Raw genomic sequence first — 18,965 nt, 5'->3', positions numbered from 1 at the left:
CCGGATCTAACGAATATCTATTAGAATCCATCCAAAAAACGGCAAATTTCAAAGTAGGGGGGGCTAACCCGTAGCTAACCCCCCACCTGACACCCCCAATATCTCGGGAAGGAAAGGAGATCTAACGTTAATTTTTGCTGATCAAACCGGATCTAACGAATATCTATTAGAATCCATCCAAAAAACGGCAAATTTCAAAGTAGGGGGGGTTAGCTACGGGTTAGCCCCCCCTGAAATAGATCGTAAATATCTAATTTTGTAGGGGAGATCTAACGTTAATTTTGGTTGATCAAACCGGATCTAACAAAGATCTAACGAATGGAGTCATTTTTTACCTAAATTCTCAATAAGGGGGGGCTAACCTAGGGGTGGTTGTCAGTTCTCTTCAGCACGAAGAATAACAAAGTCCTGGAAATTATGATGGTTTCCGCCATAGAGCCCTGATCTCAACATCAAATCTTTCTGTGATTACATGGAGAGAGAAGGATTTGCACAAGCCTGTATCACCAGATGATTTGTGGATAGTTCAAGATTGTTGGAACAAGTTCCCTCAGTTCCTTCAAAAACTGTGTATGTGTACCTAGAAAAAAATCCATGCTGCTACGAAGGCAAAGGACAGTGACTCCAAATATTGATGTGGTTTAGATTTCTCTTTTGTTAATTCACTTTGCATTTTGTTAATTGGTAAAAATAAGTGACCGTAATACTTATTTTTTTTTAAAGAATTCGTACATTGCAGCATTTTTTACACACCAGCCTAAAACGTTTGCAAACTTCTGCTTGAAAGGAACCTGTTACCTCATTCATGTTGCTCAACCACTGGCCACATGAGCAGTGTCAGATTGCAGCCAGGTGTATTTTTCTATGAAATGCTCCAGAGTTTGATATATTATATATTTTGAAGTTCAAACTGGGGTCCATAGGAAGAGAGGGACTTTTCTAGGCAGCTCTGCATGGGGTTCAGAGACCTCTTCCATAGGAAGAGGGCTGCTGATCACCTCTAGCAGCATTGGGAAAATACGGTCAGAGGTGGCACTGGACTAGTCCCGTCTATAGCTTTGGTCATTAAGCTGGAGCATTTCAGAGAAACATAGACCTGGCTGCAATCATACAACTAGGCACTGATTCATTCTTCCTGTACCTTGGGCAGTATGAATCTGGTGACCGCTTCACTTTAACCCCTTTACGACAAGGTGTGCGCCATTCCACTTGTCCATGAGTGCTTGTGATGTGGTCATGAGTTGCCATGACAGCCAGGGGTCGGCTGAAGACCCCTTTGCTTGTCATTATGACATTCCTGTGAAAGCCACTTTGTAGCTGGCGTTCATAGGAGATCCCCTAAGGAAACTATTAAATAAAACAAAGTGAAAAAACATTTTTAAAAATCTAAACAAACATTCCCTGATGTTTAACCTCTTAAATGCTACAATCAATATCGAAAGCAACATTTAAGTAAGGGAAAGGGGCTCCTTCTCCCTTCTGAACGTGACGTCAGTACAAGGGCCTGATGGCCGTTTTGGCAACCTGAAGTCGTCATGACGTCCTCCCGGACTGCCAACTATGATGGCGTCTTTAGACCATGCAATGCATTATACCAGCGGTCAGAATAATAAAAGTTAGTCCCAAAGAGGGACTAAGAAAGTAAACAAATGTATTTATGTAGACAGAAATAAACAAAAGTGCACCTAGTCATGTCCTGAATGACCTGATCTATAAAACTGTCACACTTGTTAACCCCTTCAGTGAAGATCCTAAAAAAACTTAATAAAAACTGGCAAAAAACAGATTTTTCATCATACCGCAAAAAAATGAATAAAACATGATCAAAAAGTCAGATGTATATTATCACTGAAAACGTCATCTTGTCTTACAAAAAAACAGGCTGACATACAGTCAGCAGAGAAATGAAAAAGCTATAGATTTTAGAATACAGCCATGTTAAAAAAAAAAAAAAAAAAAAAAAAAAAAAAAAATTCTATAAATATTTTTTTTATTGTGTAAGTGTATGTGCACACGTCAGGATTTCTTGCAGAAATTTTCCTGACAAAAACCGGACATTTCTGCCAGAAATCCGCATGTGTTTTTTTCGCGTTTTTCATGCGTTTTTGACGCTTTTTTGTGAGTTTTTTTCCAAATGCATAGAATAGCGGTAAAAACGCTAAAAATTCGCAAAATTAATGAACATGCTGCTTTTTTTTTTTACCGCGATGCTTTTTTTTCGCGGAAAAAAACGCATCGTGCACAAAACATGCATAATGCATTCTAATTGATAGGATGCATAATGTATGCATTTTTAATGAGTTTTTATAGCGTTTTTATCGCAAAAAAAGCAAAAAAACCTGAACGTGTGCACATACCTTACAAGCCGCAAAACTTAAAAATATGTAAATGTGGTATCGCTGTACTCATACTGTCCTGAAAAAAATAAATTTATCAATTTTACCACACTGAACGTCATTTAAAAGACCTATATACAGCTCTGGCAAAATTTGAGACCACTGCAAAATGTTCAGTTTGTCTGATCATTGTCTTTATAGGTATATTTTTGAGTAAAATGTAAATTGTTCATTTATTCTATAAACTTCTGACATGTCTCCAAAGTTCCAAGCAATAATTTTCCTGACAAACCGTGTTTTTAAAAAAAATATTTTTACATATTTTTATATATATATTTTTTAACTTCATTATTGTCCCAGTGTGGGACATTACTATTTTACAGCAGATTGCTGATCTGACACTCTGCACTGCAGAGCATCAGAATGGGATCTGGCAGGCAGGGGAAGGAGGCAAGGACAAGCCACCTTCCCTGCAGGATCTGGAAGGACCCTGCGGCCATCTTGGCACCGGGGGGGTATCCATGGAGACCATCATAACAATGCGGTAGCATTGCGTTGTTCTGAGAAGCGTGCAGGGAGCCCCCTCCCTGCGCGATGCTTCTTTGTGCTGCTGTCACTACTGACAGCGGCATCAGAGGGGTTAAATGCCTACGATAGGTGCGGGGTGTCAGCTGCCACATACAGCTGACAAATGCACATGATTGCTGCGGCGTTCAGTGTGAGGCCGTGTGATCGTGGCGCTGTACTGGTACTGTTCTCAGCAAAAATGCACCTCCCGCAGAGATAAGGAAGGTGAAAATGATGGACACGGGGTGAAGGGGTTAATGTGTTTGGGGACTTTATTAGGGATTTAAGCTCTTAATGACCACAATGCGACTTAAAACTGGCCTGCGATATAATAAACTAGCATCCACCTATGGGTGACAATCCAGCACCTGTCAGCTGTACACTATATCTGACATCTTGCTGCGTCAGCCATGATCAATGTTGGCGCCGATAATGGCCCCTTAATATACTGCTGTAAATTGTGACTACAGTATCTAAATTAAGTGTCTGGGCTGCCTCTTAAACCCTTTTGGCGCCCTGAGATTTTGATTGTGTGGTCCTGATGTTTGCAAGGCCGTTATTTGGCCATGAATTGCCATTACAAAGTCTATCAGCTATAGCGGTCTGTTCAGAAGGTAGCAACATTTAGGTGGAAAAAAATTTTCCATTCCCGTCATGTCACTTTGCATTAATTCCTGAAAAGCACCTGAAGGGTTAATAAACTACCTGAAAGCAATTTTCAATACCTTGAGGGGTGCTGTTTTTAAAATTGTACCACTTCTGGGGGATTCCAGTATATAGGACTTCCAAAGTCACTTCAAATTTGAATTGGTCCCTAAAAAAAAAAAAAAAAGTTTTGTACATTTCCTTGAAAAAAATAAAATAAAAATCACTACTACATTTTTAAACCTTAGGCTATGTGCATGCGTTGTGGATTTGGCATGTTTTCCATGCGGTGTATAGTACCATGTAAACCTATGGACAACCAAATCCGCAGTGCACATGCTGCAGAAAATTCCACGCAGAAACGCAGCTGTTTATTTTCCGCAGCATGTCAATTCTTTGTGTGGAATCTGCAGCATTTTTACGCCTATTCCATTATAGGAAGCCGCAGGTGTAAAAAAGCAGGTGAAATCCACACAAAATTTGCACAGAAAACCTGCAGGGAATCCACAGGTAAAACACAGGTAATTTTACCTGCGGATTCAGAAAAATCCGCAATGTAATCCGCAATGTGTGCACATACCCTAAAATATTAACAAAATAAAACCTTTCTCTCATGCCTGCTTTGCGTCAGCACCATTTGTAAAATGTTATTTACTATTGTTTTTGTGTGGTATGACCATCTGGATTAAAGGGATAATCATTCAAAGTTTAAAAATTGCACATTTTTTTTTTTTTACATTTTTGTCAAATCCAGTTTACCATTATCATAAAGTACAATGTGCCAAGAAAAAACAATCTCCAAAATCAAATGGGATATGTTTAAGTATTTCAGGGTTATTGCTACATAAAATGACAATGGTCAGATTAAAAAAATTTGGCCTGGTCATTAACCACTTAACCTTTGATGTGGGCTCCGGCGGTGAGCCCACATCTTTCTGGGGACATGTCAGCTGTTTTGAACAGCTGACATGTACCAGCAATAGCTGCGGGTGGAATCTCGATCCACCTGCGGTTATTAACTAGTTAAATGCCGCTGTCAAACTCTTGACAGCGGCATTTAAATGGCGCTTCTGACACTCGCGCCGGAAATACGCACACTGGTGACCTGCGTCATGTGATCGCGAGTCACCGGTGTGTCGGCATGACAACCCGCAGTCTCCTGGAGACCTCTATGGTTGTGAGTGCCGGATTGCTGTGAGCGCCACCCAGCAATCGGCGCTCATAGCAAGTCAGCAATTCTACTACATAGAAGCGATCTGACCATCGCCTCTATATAGCAGAGCTGATCGGGCTATGGCAGCTTCTAGTCTCCTATGGAGACTTTGAAGAATGTAAAAAAAAATGTATTTAAAAAAATAAGTTCAAATCACCCCCCTTTCGCCCCATTCAAAATAAAACAATAAAAAATAAAATCAAACATGCACATATTTGGTATTGCCTCGTACAGAATCGCCCGATCTATCAATACAAATAAAGGATTAACCTGATCGCTAAACGGCGTAGCAAGAAAGTCAAAATGCCAAAATTACGTTTTTTTTTGGTCGCCGCGACATTGCATTAAAATGCAGTAATGGGTGATCAAAAGATCGTTTCTGCATCAATATGGTATCATTAAAAACGGCAGCTCAGCACACAAAAAATAAGCCCTCACCCGGCACCAGATCACAAAAAATGGAGACGCTATGGATATCGTAAAATGGCGCTTTTTTTCTTTAACAAAGTTTGGAATTTTTATTTTTTTTCACCACTTAGATAAAACAGCACTTAGACATGTTTGGTGTCTATGAACTCCTAATGACCTGGAGAATCATAATGGCAGGTTGGTTTTAGCATTTAGTGAACGTAGTGTAAAAAAAAAAAAAAAAGTGTGGGATTGCGCTTTTTTTTTTTGCAATTTCACTGCACTTGGAATTTTTTTTCCTGTTTTCTAGTACACGACATGGTAAAACCAATGGTGTTGTTCAACTTGTCCCTCAATAAACAAGCCCTCACATGACCATATTGACGGAAAAATTATGGCTCTGGGAAGAAGGGGAGCGAAACATGAAAATGCAAAACCGAAAAAAGCTCCGGGGGTGAAAAAGTTAAGAGGTTAAAAAGGAGTTTGCTGCACAGATTATAGACTGTAGTGCTGATGGCTACCATCAACAGAAATTGCTTTTTTTTAGCCAGAGGCAGACTTATGGTACTGCCTTTTGTGCAGCTCTAAGGCTATGTGCACAAGTTGTGGATTTTGCTGCAGATCTGCAGCTGTGGGTCCGCAGCAACTTTCCATGCGTTTACAGTACAATGTAAACCTATGGAAAACGCAACTCGCAGTGCCCATGCTGCGGAAAAAACGCGCTGAAACGCTGCGGGTTAATTCTGCAGCATGTCAATTCTTTGTGCGGATTCCGCTGCAGTTTACACCTGCTCCACAATAGGAATCCGCAGGTGTAAAACCGCAGGTGGAATTCGCACAAAATCCGCATAAAAACTGCGGTAAATCCGCAGGTAAAACGCAGTGCCTTTTACCTGCAGATTTCTCAAAACCGCTGCGGAAAAATCCGCAGAGCTCCAAAATACGTGTGCACATACCCTAAAAGGGACTCTGTCAGCACAGCATGACTGTTCCAACCAAGACCTTCCGCTCTGTGCTCCATGCCGGGGCCAATCATTTAAATGCATCTTGCTTTCTATCCATCAACCACCTTCTTTGGCCCTATGAAGCCAGAGCTGTAAACCAAGAGGGGTTATTTGCGGTAAAGCAAGCAGCTTGGAATGTTTTGAAATGATTGGCCCTGCCATGAAGCAACAAGTGGCGGGACTTAGTTTTATTCTGTGCTGACAGTCCCTTTAAGGGGAGATATCTTTCACCTCTAGAGATGTGCGAATTTGATCGGGTCAGAGCTTATTCGGCAAGCGATAGCTCTTACTGAATAAGCTGCAGAGGGAACCCGGCTTCCTGGATCGTTCCGGCTGATCAGCAGCATGTGTCGCGGCTGTGTGCCAGTCAAAACATATGTATGGAGAGCCCAACACACAGGCTGACTACCTCAGAGCCGTGACACATGCAGCTCTGGAGCTTAACAGCTGATTATCGGGAGCGCTCCAGGAAACCGGGTTCCCTCTGCAGCTTATAAGGTAAGAGCTATCGCTTGCCGAATAAGCCCTGACCCAATCAAATTCGCTTATCTCTAGTCACCACGTGTTTGCTACCTCAACTGAGAGCAGCATAATGAAGGGAAATAGACCCTGATTCCAATGATTAATCACTTTGTTTATTTGTTGCTGAAGATGTAACCGTTTTTACATGTATAAGAGCACAGAAAACTGACCTAGCCTACACTACGCTCTCTATATACATTTTCTATTAACAGTGAGCTGATTATCAGAGGGGGTGGGGTGGTCAGTCTAGCAAACTTGTGAGCTGTAGTCCTGGCATTGATAATCTCCAGGTGGTAAAACCATTATTGTAAGTAAACACAGCCTAATAAGTGACACGGCTTAGTAAGCCGATTAAACACAGATATCTGCTGCTGACCTCTGATTTATATATCAAAAACCTCCTGACAGAGTTCCTATTACTTTTCACAATGCTCATAAGAAGGCAGACGGGAAATATTTAATCTTCCTTGGTTACCAAAACTGCTCCCTATGGTGATCTAGGTTCATGTCAGTGGAACTATGGGAGATCCAGGGATTGTGCATCTGTCCGCTGGTTTAATTCTTGCAAACTTGAGCTTCTTTAGTCCGCTGGTTTAATTCTTGCAAACTTGAGCTTCTTTACCAATATGTTTCATAATTATGATATTGGAATACCGTACCAGAACTTCTCACAATTTTGTGTTGTACTGTATAAGTTGATCTTTCATTCAAGAAGAACATTTTCTGTTATACACTGCTCAAAAAAATAAAGGGAACACTTAAACAGAATATAACTTCATGTAAATCAAACTTCTGTGAAATCGAACTGTTCGCTTAGGAAGCAACACTGATTGACAATCAATTTCACATGCTGTTGTGCAAATGGAATAGACAACCGATGGAAATTATTGACAAGACACCCTCAATAAAGGGGTGGTTCTGCAGGTGGGGACCACAGACCACATCTCCGTACTAATGCTTTCTGGCTGATGTTTTGGTCACTTTTGAAAGTTGGTTGTGCTTTCACACTCGTGGTAGCATGAGACGGACTCCACAACCTACACAAGTGGCTCAGGTAGTGCAGCTCATCCAGGATGGCACATCATTGCGAGTTGTGGCAGGAAGGTTTGCTGTGTCTGTCAGCATAGTGTCCACAGGCGCTACCAGGAGACAGGCCAGTACACCTGGAGACATGGAGGGGGCCGTAGGAGGGCAACAACCCAGCAGCAGGACCGCTACCTCAGTCTTTGTTGTGCAAGGAGGAACAGGAGGAGCACTGCCAGAGCCCTGCAGAATGACCTCCAGCAGGCCACAAATGTGCATGTGTCTGCACAAATGGTTAGAAACCAACTCCATGAGGATGGTCTGAGTGCCTGACGTCCACAGATCGGGGTTGTGCTCACAGCCCAACACCTTGCAGGATGCTTTGGCATTTGCCACAGAACACCAGGATTGGCCAATTCGCCACTGGCGCCCTGTGCTCTTCACAGATAAAAGCAGGTTCACACTGAGCATCATTTCCTTGTCTTGAGGCATTTCCACTGAAGTTGGATCAGCCTGTAACTTCATTTTCCACTTTGATTTTGAGCATCATTCCAACTCCAGACCTCCGTGGGATACTAGTTGTGATTTACGTTGATCATTTTTAGGTTTTATTGTTCTCAACACATTCCACTATGTAATGAATAAAGATTTACAACTGGAATATTTCATTCAGTGATATCTAGGATGTGGGATTTTAGCGTTCCCTTTATTTTTTGAGTGGTGTATATTAATGTAGCTCTACACTTTTCTTTCTATTCTAAACTTATCTAGGTATGTGGAATGTCCTTCTGTCCTGATTTACTGCTCTAGTCAATCACGTGCCTTGGTTCAACACATGCGTTGCATAGAAAACCTTTTTTAACTTGTCATTGAAAGTGACATTTGCTGTGTGAGAGTATTTGGAAAATGCGAAAGCTTCTCGGCTGTAAAAGTGGTGGTTTAGCCAGTTACGTAGTGACCTCTAATCTTGCCAAGTACCTATATTTTCTAGATTGTACCCTATTCGTTTTTTGTTTTTTTTTTAAATTGTCTTCACATTTCTGGGCAGAGATATACATGTGTTATGTTTAGTACTAAAGAAAAAGAAAACCACCCCCAAATGTATTTTACTTGTGTATGGAGCAATTCCGCGCCCACTAGATGGACTCTGGCTAGGAATATGCATCACGCATATGAGCTTGCTGGTCTCTGCTCAGAGACTGGCGATTCCACACCGCGCATATGCTGGGTGGGTTCATTTTAGACAGGACAACCCCTTCCAAGTCAGAGTTGTTTACAGGAGCATACAGTGCATAAAGAGTAATCTAGGCATAGAACAGCTTGATGATGGATGCAGCTGATCAGAGCGGTGTTAAAAGCATTTGCCATTTTACACAGAAATCAGTCTGCTGGCTTCCAGCACAGCTCTGAGTCATTAATTCAGAGCGTTGGGACTAGTCAAGAGCACACAGGAAAGGGAGAGAGGTCTGCAGCATTGAGTAGTTGCAAGGTGCTGTTGGGAAAGATGGTTTCAGTATCAGTATTGTTAGAATAGGACCTCCCTTTTGACTACAGTGGTTATAAGAAGTCTACACACTCCTCTTAAAATACCAGTTTTGTTTAAGAAATGTGTATGAATATGTACATACACGTGTATATACACACATATACAGTGCCTTGCGAAAGTATTCGGCTCCCTGGAACTTTTCAACCATTTCCCACAAATCATGCTTCAAACATAAAGATACAAAATGTAAATTTTTGGTGAAGAATAGTGATGAGCAAATATACTCATTGCTCGGTTTTTCCCGAACACGCTCGGGTGATCTCCTAGTATTTGTTAGTATTTGGAGATTTAGTTTTTGTTGATTCAGATTTACAGCCATTAGCCAGCCTAAGTACATGTGGGGGTTGCCTGGTTGCTACGGAATCCCCACATGTAATCAAGCTGTCTAGTAGTCGCAAATCCTCTAGCAGCGGCAAGGAAAACAAAATCTCCAAACACTAACAAATACTCGGAGACCACCCGAGCGTGCTCGTGAAAACCCGAGCAAGCGACTTGCAGCTGTAATCGCAGCAAAAGGTGGCGAATAATATTGCACGCCCCACTTTTCAGTTTTTGAATTTCCACAAAAATTTTAAATAACCAATATATTTTGTTCAATTTCATAATTGTGTTCCACTTGTTGTTGATTCTTCACCAAAAATTTACATTTGGCATACATACATACATACATACATACATACATACATACATACATACATACATACAGTACAGACCAAAAGTTTGGACACACACATGTGGAATTATATACTTAAAAAAGTGTGAAACAGAAAATATGTCTTATATTCTAGGTTCTTCAAAGTAGCCACCTTTTGCTTTGACTGCTTTGCACACTCTTGGCATTCTCTTGATGAGCTTCAAGAGGTAGTCACCGGGAATGGTTTTCACTTCACAGGTGTACCCTGTCAGGTTTAAGAAGTGGGATTTCTTGCCTTATAAATGGGGTTGGGACCATCAGTTGTGTTGTGTAGTAGTCTGGTGGATACACAGCTGATAGTCCTACTAAATAGACTGTTAGCTGCTTTTTTCTTGCCATAATACAAATTCTAAGTAAAGAAAAATGAGTGGCCATCATTACTTTAAGAAATGAAGGTCAGCCAATCTGAAAAATTGGGAAAACTTTGAAAGTGTCCCCAAGTGCAGTGGCAAAAACAATCAAGCGCTACAAAGAAACTGGCTCACATCAGGACCGCCCCAGGAAAGGAAGACTAAGACATCTCTGCTTCTGAGGATAAGTTTATCCGAGTCACCAGCCTCAGAAATCGCAGGTTAACAGCTGCTCAGATTAGAGACCAGGTCAATGCCACACAGAGTTCTAGCAGCAGACACATCTCTACAACAACTGTTAAGAGGAGACTTTGTGCAGCAGGCCTTCATGGTAAAATAGCTGCTAGGAAACCACTGCTAAGGACAGGCAACAAGCAGAAGAGACTTGTTTGGGCTAAATAACACAAGGAATGGACATTAGATCAGTGGAAATCTGTGCTTTGGTCTGATGAGTCCAAATTTGAGATCTTTGGTTCCAACCACCGTGTCTTTGTGTGACGCAGAAATGGTGAACAAATGGACTCTACATGCCTGGCTCCCACCGTGAAGCATGGAGGAGGAGGTTTGGGGGTGCTTTGCTGGTGACACTGTGGGGGATTTATTCAAAATTGAAGGCATACTGAACCAGCATGGCTACCACAGCATCTTGCAGCTGCATGCTATTCCATCCGGTTTGCGTTTAGTTGGACCATCATTTATTTTTCAACACCATCATTTATTTTTCAACAGTACAATGACCCCAAACACTCCTCCAGGCTGTGTAAGGGCTATTTGACCAAGAAGGAGAGTGATGGGGTGCTACACCAGATGACCTGGCCTCCACAGTCACCAGACCTGAACCCGATCGATATGGTTTGGGTTGAGCTGGACCGCAGAATAAAGGCAAAAGGGCCAACAAGTGCTAAGCATCTCTGGGAACTCCTTCTTGATTCTTGGAAGACCGTTCTCGGTGACTACCTCTTGAAGCTCATCAAGGGAATGCCAAGAGTGTGCAAAGCAGTCATCAAAGCAAAAGGTGGCTACTTTGAAGAACCTAGAATATAAGACAAAATTTCAGGTTTCTCACTTTTTTGTTGAAGAGGTAGTCACTGGATTTGAATAAATCCCCAACGGACTCACCAGCAAAGCACTCCCCACACCATCACACCACCTCCTCCATGCTTCACGGTGGGAACCAGGCATGTAGAGTCCAAATGTTCACCTTTTCTGCGTCGCACAAAGACACAGTGGTTGGAACCGAAGATCTCAAATTTGGACTCATCAGACCAAAGCACAGATTTCCACTGGTCTAATGTCCATTCCTTGTGTTCTTTAGCCCAAACAAGTCTCTTCTGCTTGTTGCCTGTCTTTAGCAGTGGTTTCCTAGCAGCTATTTTACCATGAAGGCCTGCTGCACAAAGTCTCCTCTTAACAGTTGTTGTAGAGATGTGTCTGCTGCTAGAACACTGTGTGGCATTGACCTGGTCTCTAATCTGAGCTGCTGTTAACCTGCGATTTCTGAAGCTGGTGACTCGGATAAACTTATCCTCAGAAGCAGAGGCGACTCTTGGTCTTCCTTTCCTGGGGCGGTCCTCATGTGAGCCAGTTTCTTGATGGTTTTTGCCACTGCACTTGGGAACACTTTCAAAGTTTTCCCAATTTTTCAGACTGACTGACCTTCATTTCTTAAAGTAATAATGGCCACTTGTTTTTCTTAGAATTTGTATTATGGCAAGAAAAAAGCAGCTAACAGTCTATTCAGTAGGACTGTCAGCTGTGTATCCACCAGACTTCTGCACAACACAACTGATGGTCCCAACCCCATTTATAAGGCAAGAACTCCCACTTATTAAACCTAACAGGGCTGTTGAAAGCTTGCTGCTGGAGAAAATTGGGGGCACAGTGCTGACAAAAGTATTTGCTGTTGAAAGAGCGCATAGGGTCCCGCCGCAGCCCCCTGCCCCAGGAGCGAATCCCCGTACCATGCTTGCCAAAATACTGAACTACAGGGACAGAGACATTATCCTCAGAAAGGCTAGAGAAATGGAGGATCTGACGGCTGGAGGTCAAAAGATTGCCATCTACCCGGATTATTCTGCTGCAGTTCAGAAACAACGGATTCAATTCACTGGGGTTAAGAGACGACTGAGGGAACTAGGAGTGCAATACTCTATGCTGTTCCCCGTAAAGTTGAGACTGGTGGATTTTGATAAGACACACTTTTTCCTGACACCAGAGGATGCTACCCAGTGGATTGATACTAATGCGAAAAAACTTAAAGGAAAGGGCGATTGACATCTCGGCGAGATCCGGACGGGAGTAGTTTCTCTGTTGCTGGAGGAGGGATTTGTGTTTAATGGCACATTGGTTAAAGGGTTGAACAGCGGTTGAGGGCTCGGCTGTGCCATATTGAGTGATTGACCGGAGGGGACAGTAACGATTAATAAGTATGTGGGAGGTGGGTTATGCCGGGTACTGCAAATTGGTTTGGTAATATCTCTACATGTTTATTTAAGTTGGAATGTTGGAAAAAACAAAAACTGTGGGAAATTCGGATTGTTACTGCAGCGGGAGGTGCATGGAGAGGATTAAGTAAGGGAGAGTGTTCGCAATGGGCGGTGGAGCCCCACTCTTGATGAGAGGAAGAATGTGTTGTATTGGGTGGGTTAGGGGGCAAGTTGGGAGTTGGTAGGGGGGGTGGGAGGGATTAGACAGCTCATACTTGGAAAAGTGGATACTATGAAGGATGATGAGCCGTATGATGGGGGACCGCATTAAAATATTGAGTTGGAATGTAAGAGGCCTAGCGGATAAAACTCGGCGGGCGGCAAGTCTGTAGTATGTTCGGGAACAGAGGGTCTCAATGATATGCTTGCTGGAGACACATTTAGTGCGGGAAAAGGTGGATGTATTGAACAGGCGCTGGATACAGAGGGCATACCATTCTACCTTCTCTACGTACTCTAGGGGTGTGTCTGTGTTGGTACCTGTGGGAGTGCAGAATGAAGAGATGATGGTACAGGAGGATGTGGATGGTCAGTATGTGGTGGTGCAATGCAAAATAAATGGAGTGGTGATGTGTATAGCGGCGATGTATATTCCGCCTCCATACTCAAGTAAGAAAATTAGAGAGGTGCTGGAGAGGGTGGAAAGCTGGGGCCCGATACCATTTCTAATTATTGGGGATCTTAATAATATATGTGATGACTTTTGGGATAAAAATAAAAACTCCCAGAATAGGACAGTGGGACACATTACTACGTTTGGGACTTATATTCGTGAAGTGGGTATGACTGATCTATGGAGAGTTAGGCATGTTGGGGAAAGGGGGTATTCATGTTATTCACCGGCTCATGGTACTCTATCCAGAATTGATTTGGCACTGGGCAACCGTCTGTTGGACATGATGGTAGGGGATGTGAGATATTTGCCTAGGGCCCTCTCGAATCATAGTCCAATTGAGGTGGAGTTTCGGCCGATGGGGACAGTGGCCGTGAACAGGAGAGAGTGGAAGATTCAACCTAACTGGCTGCACAGTATAGATCTAGATAAGATAAAATGGGAGTTGGTGGAATTTTTTGAGCTAAATGATGGGAGTGTAGATGCTCTTACTGTATGGGAAGCCATGAAGGCGTACTTAAGAGGGCTGCTGTTTAGAGACATTAGTAGATGTAAGCAGAAGTCGAGAGAGGCAGAGAAGGCAGCGATTGATGGGTTGAGGGCAGCGGAGGATGAGATGGTGACACTGGGTACTCCGGAAGCTGGGAAGAGATTAAAGGCAGCTCAAAGTCATCTGGAAGAAATTTTGCTGGGTAAAGCTGAAAGGAAGCTGGAATTCATGAAGCTGGCTTATTTTCAGGAGGGTGAAACTGTTGGTCACATGCTGTCGCTGGTGGCTTCTGCACAGAGAAGTACTTCGTTTGTCCATTCTCTGGTTTCCGGAAGTGGTACGAGTGTCTCTGAGACTCCAGAGATTTTGGAGGTTTTTGCGGATTTTTACGAGGACCTATATTCCTCTCGGGTGGATGGGACGGTGGGAGACACAGTGACGATCCTTGAGGGACTGGAGCTCCCAAGGTTGAGTGATGCAAATATAGAGGGCTTGGAGGCTCCTATCACGGAGGAGGACCTGGGTCGGGCATTACAGTCTATGGCTAATGGGAAGGCGTCTGGAGTAGATGAGTTTACTGCTGAGATCTATAAACATATGGGGGAGGTGCTAATTCCCAGATTAAGGGCAGTCCTAGAGGAGGCTAAGACTAGAGAGTGTCTGCCTACATCCATGAGAGAGGCCATAATAGCGGTGATTCCTAAGGAGGGGAAAGACTTGGGGCAACCTGAGTCATATCGGCCAATCTCCTTGCTCACTATAGATGTCAAGATTCTGGCCAAGGTGTTGGCGATGAGGTTGACGAGTGTAATCTCCGGCCTGGTGCACCCAGACCAATCTGGCTTTATGCCTGATCCACGGCGGTCAACCTACGGAGGCTGTTTATGAATCTGCAGCTTAGGTCTGATAACTGTGGCCAGAGAGTTATTGCATTTTTAGACGCCCATAAGGCGTTCGACAGTGTGGAATGGGGATATCTCTGGCAGGTGTTGCAATACATGGGATTTGGCTCGCGGTTTGTGTCCTGGATTCGGCTGCTGTATTCACGTCCGATGGCCAGAGTCCGGGTGAATGGGGAGTTATCACGGACTATACAATTAGCTAGAGGGACAAGGCAGGGATGTCCGCTCTCTCCTCTTTTGTTTGCTCTGGCCGTGGAGCCATTGGCTGCTAAACTTCGACAGTCTGACGAGGTGTCTGGGTTTAAATATGGGATGATTGAAGAGAGGGTGGCGTTGTATGCGGACGATATTCTACTGTTTCTAGCTGACCCGGTTGCTTCCTTGGGGGGGCTATTGGGATTATTGAAAGATTTAGCTCACTGTCAGGACTGACAATAAACTGGAGTAAGTCTATTTTCTTTAAAGTGGACGACGTAGGGGAGGAGGGGAGTGAGCTGCTGGAGGATGGGCGACTGAAGGTGGTAAGTCAATTTAAATATCTTGGGATATGGGTATCTATGCCGGTTACGGATTACATACATAGGAATCTGACTCCGATCTTAGGTGTTCTTAAGGCAAAAGTGGATGCTTGGGTTAAGCTGCATTTATCTGTGGTGGGCAGGATGAATCTTATCAAAATGATTTTGATGCCGAAGATTCTGTATGTTCTTCATAATGCGCCAGTTTGGATACCGCGCGGGAAATTTCGGCAGATTAACTCCCTGTTCAGGAATTTGGTATGGGGGAGACAACATCCACGTATCAGACTGGAGACACTTCAGCGACCCAAGGAAGATGAGGACTTGGCATTGCCTAACCCTGAAGTATATTTTCTTGCAGCCCAGAGTCAGCACTTAAAGGGCTGGGCGCATGAAGGGTCATCCGGGGCGGTACAGCAATTAATGGAAAAGGTGACAAAAAGAAGGCCAGCAGTACAATGTCTGGAGGATGGCTCCCTGGGGGCTTTGGGGAAATTGTATCCGACTATGTTATTGATATGTAAGCTGTGGGGTAGACTAAAACATATACGTGGGATTACGGGTCTGACCAGATTCTCCCCGCTATGGCATAATAATAATTTAAAGGAGTTTGTGGCAATGGGGGTACTACCAGAATGGCAGGCCAAGGGGATTCAATGTGGCTATCAGATAATTGAGCAGGGAGAGCTGAAATCCTTTTCCCAATTGCAGGTGGAATTTGATCTCGGGCCTGCTGGGGAATATCAATATTTGCGGATGAGACACGCATTTGGAGCTCAGAATAGGGACGGAGGCATCAGAATTCAAAGGGATATAGTATTAGAGTATGTGTGTGGTGAAAGGGACTACGGGGGGGGGTTATTTCCACTCTTTATAAAGACTTGCTGCACACTTTCCTGTTAAGGTTTCCAATACTGGCGAGAGCTAAGTGGGAGAGGGATCTGGGCCCAATGGAGAATGAAACTTGGGAGTCGGTGTTGGAGTGGGTTCCACGGCTGTCTCTGAGCGAACCGTATAGGCTGTCACAGCTTTATGTAATACACAGAGTTTACAAATCTCCAAAGGTGTTATATAAGGCAGGCTTGCGTGATGATTCTGAGTGCCCGAGGTGTAAATCTACAGATGCTGATATATTTCATATGATGTGGATGTGTCCGAGACTGGCTGCTTTTTGGTTGGTACGGTGCCAAGGGACTCGATGGTGTGCTTGTTGGGGTGCGTGGATGAGATTGGAGTGGATAACAACCTGAAGACAGCTATTGCCAGATTGCTGTATATGGCCCGGAAGGTAATAGCGCGAAATTGGATTAAGGACGAGCCGCCTTCAATAAGAGAATTCCTCCAATATGTGAAGCAGGGCCTGAGACTGGAAAAGGGGTTTTATCAGAAAAGAGGGAAAACTGAAATGTTCGATAAGCTGTGGTCTCCGTGGCTTGCCATAGGATAGGTTTGTTATAGAGACCGGGTGAATCAAGACCCTGAATTGGTAAAAACATAACACGTGGCCTATGGTCCTAACTGAGGGGATAGTCATCCTATAGATTTGAGTGTGGAGCTATTTAACAAGGTGGGCTGTCTTATTGGGGGGGGGGGGGGGGCAGGATAAGTTGGAATTACGGGGTTCGTTTGGGGGGGGAAAACTTTGTACTGAAAACAAGAATGTAACATGTCAATTGTAATGTTATTCTTAGTAAAAATTTATTTGAGTAAAAAAAAAAAAAAACAACCTGACAGGGCACACCTGTGAAGTGAAAACCATTCCCGGTGACTACCTCTTGAAGCTTATCAAGAGAATGCCAAGAGTGTGCAAAGCAGTCATCAAAGCAGAAGGTGGCTACTTTGAAGAACCTAGAATATAAAACATATTTTCAGTTGTTTCACACTTTTTTATAAAGTACGGTATATAATTCCACATGTGTTAATTCATAGTTTTAATGCCTTCAGTATGAATGTACAATTTTCATAGTCATGAAAATACAGAAAAATCTTTAAATGAGAAGGTGTCCAAACTGTTGGTCTGTACTGTACATACGCACGCACGCTCTCTCTCACTTTCTCTCACTCACTCTCTCTCGCTCTCTCTCTCGCGCTCTCTCGCGCTCTCTCTCGCGCTCTCTCTCGCGCTCTCTCTCGCGCTCTCTCGCGCTCTCTCGCGCTCTCTCTCGCGCTCTCTCTCGCGCTCTCTCTCGCGCTCTCTCTCGCGCTCTCTCGCGCTCTCTCGCGCTCTCTCTCTCGCTCTCTCTCTCGCTCTCTCTCTCGCTCTCTCTCGCTCTCTCTCTCGCTCTCTCTCGCGCTCTCTCTCGCGCTCTCTCTCGCGCTCTCTCGCTCTCTCTCTCTTGCTCTCTCTCTCGCTCTCTCTCGCTCTCTCTCTCGCTCTCTCTCTCGCTCTCTCTCTCGCGCTCTCTCTCTCGCGCTCTCTCTCGCTCGCTCTCGCTCTCTCTCTCTCGCTCTCTCTCTCGCGCTCTCTCGCGCTCTCTCTCTCGCTCTCTCTCGCTCTCTTGCTCGCTCTCTCGCTCGCTCGCGCTCGCTCGCTCGCTCACTCTCGCTCGCTCGCTCACTCTCGCTCGCTCACTCTCGCTCGCTCACTCTCTCTCGCTCACTCTCTCTCGCTCACGCTCGCTCGCTCACTCTCGCTCGCTCACTCTCGCTCGCTCACTCTCTCTCGCTCACGCTCGCTCGCTCGCTCACTCACGCTCGCTCACTCACTCACTCTCGCTCCCTCACTCTCGCTCCCTCACTCACACTCGCTCCCTCACTCTCGCTCCCTCACTCTCGCTCCCTCACTCACTCTCGCTCACTCACTCTCGCTCACTCACTCTCGCTCACTCACTCTCGCTCACTCACTCTCGCTCACTCTCGCTCGCTCACTCTCGCTCGCTCACTCTCGCTCGCTCACTCTCGCTCGCTCACTCTCGCTCGCTCACTCTCGCTCACTCACTCTCGCTCACTCACTCTCGCTCACTCACTCTCGCTCACTCACTCTCGCTCACTCACTCTCGCTCACTCACTCTCGCTCACTCACTCTCGCTCACTCACTCTCGCTCACTCACTCTCGCTCACTCACTCTCGCTCACTCACTCTCGCTCACTCACTCTCGCTCACTCACTCTCGCTCACTCACTCTCGCTCACTCACTCTCGCTCACTCACTCTCGCTCACTCACTCTCGCTCACTCACTCTCGCTCACTCACTCTCGCTCACTCACTCTCGCTCACTCACTCTCGCTCACTCACTCTCGCTCACTCACTCTCGCTCACTCACTCTCGCTCACTCACTCTCGCTCACTCACTCTCGCTCACTCACTCTCGCTCACTCACTCTCGCTCACTCACTCTCGCTCACTCACTCTCGCTCACTCACTCTCGCTCACTCACTCTCGCTCACTCACTCTCGCTCACTCACTCTCGCTCACTCACTCTCGCTCACTCACTCTCGCTCACTCACTCTCGCTCACTCACTCTCGCTCACTCACTCTCGCTCACTCACTCTCGCTCACTCACTCTCGCTCACTCACTCTCGCTCACTCACTCTCGCTCACTCACTCTCGCTCACTCACTCTCGCTCACTCACTCTCGCTCACTCACTCTCGCTCACTCACTCTCGCTCACTCACTCTCGCTCACTCACTCTCGCTCACTCACTCTCGCTCAC

The 18,965-nt window shown here is 44.7% G+C and overlaps 1 protein-coding gene and 1 long non-coding RNA gene across 7 annotated transcripts in view; one reads left to right on the top strand and one right to left on the bottom strand.

Moving 5' to 3' along the window:
- LMO7 (LIM domain 7) overlaps positions 1-18,965 on the top strand; it is a 230,389-nt gene that overhangs the window by 96,324 nt on the left and 115,100 nt on the right. The window lies entirely within an intron of this gene.
- LOC143816620 (uncharacterized) overlaps positions 1-18,965 on the bottom strand; it is a 36,594-nt gene that overhangs the window by 5,010 nt on the left and 12,619 nt on the right. The window contains exon 2 of the long non-coding RNA XR_013223967.1: positions 3,629-3,717. This is a non-coding gene — a long non-coding RNA (uncharacterized LOC143816620). The remainder of the gene's footprint in view (positions 1-3,628; positions 3,718-18,965) is intronic.

The sequence above is a fragment of the Ranitomeya variabilis genome, chromosome 3, assembly GCF_051348905.1.
Source record: "Ranitomeya variabilis isolate aRanVar5 chromosome 3, aRanVar5.hap1, whole genome shotgun sequence".
Classification (NCBI taxonomy): Eukaryota; Metazoa; Chordata; class Amphibia; order Anura; family Dendrobatidae; genus Ranitomeya; species Ranitomeya variabilis.
This window is presented reverse-complemented; position numbering and strand designations above follow the sequence as displayed.